Below are 6,130 nucleotides of genomic sequence, written 5' to 3'. Positions count from 1 at the left end.
CGCATTGAGTATGGGTCTGTGCTTGATATGAACCTGAGAATAATTTAACTGGGTAATTAGTGTTCGGTAACTCATGTCATTCCTCAGAGAATCGTTGCCCATTTTTGTGTGTTGCTGTTTCTTCCCCATCTAATCCTGTCTTATGAGGCTTTATGTTAACACAGCTCAGCATTGCTTGAAACATACTAGTTACCACACTAAGCTTGTAGAGCACATGCTGTCCTGATGTCACTGCCGTTGGCTATCCTGCAATAAAATAGCTGCATGTAATTCCCAGCCTTTGTGTATCCAAGTGCTTGTCATACCAGCTTATAGGGCAACTGTGCAGTGCTGCCCTGGAAACCTTCAGTGAAACTCTGGCTGGATTTAATAGGTCAGAATCTCTGGGAGCAATTCTCAGGTGCACACTGACAAGTAATTACAAGGGACTGAAGAGCCTCTGTCCTCGATGGACTATCTCTATTTCCAGAGTTGTGTGCTCACAGCACACCGTGAGATTTAAAAGCTTCAGCTCCTATTTTCAGTTCACCTTCTCAGCCCTGTTTCACAAAGCACTTAACATCACTATCAAATACTTTGTCTGATTACAGCTTTACCTTTCTCAATTTCTGAGCTCATCATTTTTCCTGAGGAAAGCTAGAAGTGTCATAATAATAATAATCCTTCTCTTTGAAATAGTGCTTTATCACATTGATAAAATGGCTCAAAGTGCTCCACAGAATATATTGTAAAGTACATTGACTGTATTTTGTGGGCAAAACGCGGCAGGCAAATACATGCAGCAATATCCCACAAACAGTTTTGGAGGGATTATTACCCTTGAAAAGTGGTCTGCCAATCGACTAGCAACTTGAGAAATGCAGCCGTTTTGGATTTGTCACAACCTTTTTAGTTTAAAGTACTTCCAGGTCAGCTGTAACACAAGCTAAAACTTTCTTTACATCAACATGGAGCATCTTGCACACTGTTCGCCAAAAGTAGCAATCTTTTTGTTGCTTGTATACTCTGAGGTTTCCATAGTAACACAAAATAAAAAGATCTCTAGATCCCTTTCCCCATAGACCTGCACTGTGTTTTAATTTCAACCTCTGTTGCACCTGTGTGAATTTCTCATACCAACAATTTGTACATTTCCAATTGATATTGCCACTTTAATGGCAATTCAGACATGCAACCACAAATACACAGTCACTCGATGTCACAGTATAGCCTGTGAAATGCTTTGAGATGTCCTCCCAACATGAAAGGCGTTATATGAAATGAAAGGATTTTCATTCTTAGTATTATAAATTAAAGACAGGTTTGTGCATGCACACAGCACAGAGAGGAAAGAATCCTGATACCACCTTGATTTGTCTCAAATGCTGGTCCCAGAGGTGAAAGACAGGTTAGTAAAAGGAAAAGTATTGCACGAGGGAGAACTTATTATGGAATGTACAAGAGATTTGGGAAGCAAACACTTCTTTTTTTAATAATAATTCTTGCATTTGATATAAATCACATAACATTATTGCTCCAAAAGTCTCAATGCATTTCACAAAATTTCCTGTAAAGTGTAGTGACTTTGTAAATGAATGCAACAGCCAATTTTCACAAGGAATGTTCCACAAACAGCCAGGAAGTGAAGAGCTAATATTTTCATAATCAGGGAATGCTAGAATGAAGGCCTCCAGTGCCCTTTACAGGGATTGCAAATGGCCCTGGGTGGGATGCTGCTGAGGTCATTTCAAAGCTGTGGCAGTGATAGCGGCTTGATCATTTAATAATAATAATCCTTACATTTGATATACATCTTTCCCATTCCGGAGAAATCTCAAAGCGTTTCACATGATTTACTGTAAAGTATAGTGACTGTGTATATAAAGTGAACAGGGCAGCCAATTTGCGCACAGCAATGTCTTACCAACAGCCATGAAGTGAATGATATTTCTTTATCTGGGGGGTAATTGTTGGGCAGCACATAAGCAGAAACTCCTTTCTCTTGTCAAATAGTGCAATGGGATCCTGAACAGGCAGAAGAGTTCTTGGTTTAACATCTCTTCCAAAGGATGTCACCTCCAACAGTGCAGCGTATCCCCGGCACTTTATCGGTGCATCGGAATAGACTATGTGAATTCAATATTCAGACATGGGGCTTGAGCTTGTGACTCAGGGATGAGAGTGCTACCAACTAAGCCAGGCTGACCACAGCATTATGTAAGTTGTATTAAAATAATAATAACCTTTGCATTTGATATAACGTCTAATCACATCTTCGAGATGTCTCAAAGCACTTCACGGAATATACTGTAAAGTAAATTAACTACATATTTTGTGGGCAAAATGCAGCAGCCAATTACGCACAGCCGTGTCCCACAAACAGTTGTGGATTGAGTGATCAAATTATTATTATTATTTAATTTTTTTTGAAGGGATTATTATCCCTGGAAAAGTGATCAGCTAATCGACTAACAACCGGGTTCCTATTTACTGCTTGGTAAACAGAGGCATGTGGACTAAGTAAACTTGCGTAAGGTTTCGCCCTGCCCAGGAATCAATCCCAGGTCCTCTCGCTTGCAAGGTGAGTGCTCTAACCACTAGGCTACAGAACTCCACGTATAACATATAACATGTGTAGTCCATGTGCAAGCACATGTGTAGAATATTGCAGATGCCCTTAATTATGCAATTAAGAATCAATGAAAAAGGTGACAGATGCACTTGTAATTCTTTCCTTTAGTTGTTAAATAAGGACACCTGTAATTCCCTTCTACACATGTTATAACAAGGTTTACACAACTCGCATAATAGGCCCCAATGTATTTATTCTATGTACTCCTTGGCTGGCATTTTGAATAGTTTGCGCAGCAGATGTGAATAAGTAATACTTTACACTGGTATAATATTGCTTTTATTTCACAGTTGTGAATGATTAAAACAGCTGTCAATCCCCAGTGATGTTTTCACTTGTTCCGTCAGTATTATTGGATCATTTAATATTGTACAATGATCTCATTCACTACAATAAATATGAGTGGAAATACAGTATTATTGTTGGCACTCAGACTCTCTAGCAGGAACCCTGACCATATAGAATTACTGCAGCCTGGGACCATATGGTACCTCTTATCAATTCAAGATGTTGGGCTCTCATTTATTTGGAACTGGTCACTAGAAAGAAAAAAAAAGCTTCAAATTTTCACTTACAAAACTTTTCCCCGCTGGCTCAGTGAGCAAACTGCACAATGTGATCAGATCAGGAGGGCCTGATCCCCTGGTCTGTGCTGCGTAAGCTGATCTCAAATAGAGCAGCAGTAATGGATACCCTAGAGTGCAGAAAGCAGTAATCTAATCAAGGGGTTCAGATGAGATGACAAACTGTGAGAACAAAGCTCAAGGTCCTTGTGACTATCAGCAGCACCTCGGGTCTGAGAGTACAGGTTTGAAATCACTCCTGCGTGTGCATTGCATTTATTATGCACTACTTACTGTAAAGCATATGGAGGTTACTTATTCCACCTTCACCAGTAATTTAAGCTGCTGTCATACCAACCAGTGACAGCTGATGTAGTCTGTGCCATTTCATGTGTATTGTATCTCCACACCGTGGAGCTAACGAAACATGAAGTAACCACTGCAAGGTTATCAAGTTAGAATCAACAGTTCATTCTGCGTGCATTATAAATAATACAGTAAGTGAGGTTGAGAACAATGCTGGAGGTACAGGGAGAAGTGCAGTCTGGTATGAAAAGAGACTCCATGAGATCACAATTGTTACTATGCTAACAGTGTGTGCAGGTGTGTGTGTGTATTGGGAGGGGTGGGTGGGGGGAGGAGGAAGGGAGAAGAGGTTTGACCAGTTAGCTGAATATTCTGGGGAAGAAATTCCACCAACATCTAGACTTATTTTTATCTTGAGAGAAGTAGGGACCGCATATAGGAATATAGCATTTTAAATGGGATTGAAAAGGTAAATCCAAATCAATGCTGCAGCAAGACAGTAGAAAACAAGGATGTAGGTTTAGAATTGTAAAGGGCAATTTTAGGACAGATATCAGGAAGATCTTCTTTACTCAGAGGGTAATTAATAACTGGTTGAGGCCAGGACACTGGACGCATTAAAAAACAGCTTGATGATATGATGGGAGAATGTGAGTTCTGAAGGGATGAGATCAGAAGGGCCGAAGAGTTTATTTAATCCGAAGCAATTTTGTGATCTTGTGAATATTTCAAAGTGTGCAAAGTTTCTATCATTCTTAAATTCAGGCTTAATTCCTGTAGCTCAGTGGTTAGAGCACTTGCCTTACAAGCAAGAGACCTGGGTTCAATTCCAGGCAGGGCAAAACCTTGGGCAAGTTTCCTTACTCCACACATCTAATAATAATCCCTCCAAAACAAAACAATACTAAAATTGATCATTTTCAATCCACGGCTATTTGTGGGACACTGCTGTGCGCAATTGGCTGCCGCGGTTCGCCCACAAATATACAGTCAATTCACTTTACAGCATAGTCTATGAAACGCTTTGAGACATCTAGAAAATGTGAAAAGCGCTATATCAAATGCAAGGATTATTATTATTAATTTTGAAGTCAATTCTTTTAAGAACTACAGAAAAGTGTATTCCTTCACCCTTTATATTCATTCACGTAATGAATGTGTTGCAGAATGCCCCCCAAATTTCTTACGAGACTGGACACACTGTTGTAATACCATAACTCAGGAAAAAACTTTTTTTACTGGCAAACGGCTGGCTAATCAGGAGAAGCAGCTATGGGGGAATCATAGACCAGGAACAGCATGTGAGTACAGGCAGAAGCTTCAAGGAGTCAATAAATAAGGAATTCATTAGAAATTTGCAGGTTTTTTTGAGCCATTCAGTCCACGTTCACCTACAAAACACCAACAGTTACTGCAATTTGCAGTATCCTCTGTGAAGCACTTTGGGATGTCCTCATAATGTGTAAGGCACCATACCAAATATAAGGATTATTATTATAATTAAGGCACACGTTTTAGTACTGCAGATATAGACCCACAACTCCAGAACAGATCAACTGGGAAAAGGCAACTGAAAAGAATTAAAGAAGAAAGCAAACATGCATAAGAGAGAATGGTGAAACAGAAAAAGGGCAAATGTTACATTTTTATTTTTCAATCTTTATTAGTTATACACAACATCAACTTGCATTTATAAAGCACCCTTCACACAGGATAGAGCCTCAGAACACTGTATAATAATAATAATAATAATAATATGTAATGTGAATTTCAGAGCAATAAAGCTACTCCAGACACTTCAGTAATTTTACTATTATAATATTAGTTCCAGTTTCAGCCTTGTGGTGTCTAAGCTGAACACTTTAAAATAGGTGAGCCAATCATCCTGGCATTTCCCCTGACCTATTGGCACGCTACGAGTTAAGAAATATAGGGTTATATTCTGCAGTATTTCTTAATGGGATTTGTTAATTAAGAAATCGAAGCGGATACTCCCTCTGATAACCAGAAGTAAGTTATTGTTGTCATGCTGACTTAAGGGAGCCCCATTCCTAAAGTAAATTGATTTGGAGAAGCCTTCCCATGAAATCCCATTAAGAAATTTAGTTTCCAACCCCAGCTCAGATGCCCAGCTAGCAGATGTGAAGCATTTTGAGAAGTCTTTGCGACCTGAAAGGCACTATATAAATGTAAATTGCATTGTATATTGTAAATACTGCAAAATGCATTCCAATATTCTATCGTAAAAATAAAAGCTAAGTAAAAAGTTACAGCAAACTCCAGACCTGCAAACTAGATCCATGCTATGGATTGATTTATGATAAATTATTTTAATGGATTTTATTTATTAGACACCTTTAATGTCCCATTAAACATTAGGATTTATTAATCCTTGCATTTGAGATATTGTCTTCATGTCTCAAAAAACGACACAGAATTTACTGAAATAATAATAATCCTTGCATTTGATATAGTGCCTTATCACGTCTTTGAGATGTCTCAAAGCACTTCACAGAATATACTGTAAAGTGAAATTACTGTATATTTTGTGGGCGAAACACAGCAGCCAATTGCGCACAGCGGTGTCCCACAAACAGTCGTGGATTGAAGTGACCAATTTATTATTTTTTTAAGGAATCAATACCCCGGA

At 38.8% G+C, this 6,130-nt stretch overlaps 1 non-coding gene across 1 annotated transcript; it reads left to right on the top strand.

The window, feature by feature from the left end:
- Positions 1-4,251: 4,251 nt before the first annotated feature.
- Positions 4,252-4,322, top strand: trnav-uac. Its single transcript has one exon. It is a non-coding gene; the product is annotated as a tRNA-Val (tRNA).
- The last annotated feature ends 1,808 nt before the right edge of the window (positions 4,323-6,130 follow it).

The sequence above is a fragment of the Callorhinchus milii genome, unplaced genomic scaffold, assembly GCF_018977255.1.
Source record: "Callorhinchus milii isolate IMCB2004 unplaced genomic scaffold, IMCB_Cmil_1.0 Scaffold2, whole genome shotgun sequence".
Classification (NCBI taxonomy): domain Eukaryota; kingdom Metazoa; phylum Chordata; class Chondrichthyes; order Chimaeriformes; family Callorhinchidae; genus Callorhinchus; species Callorhinchus milii.
This window is presented reverse-complemented; position numbering and strand designations above follow the sequence as displayed.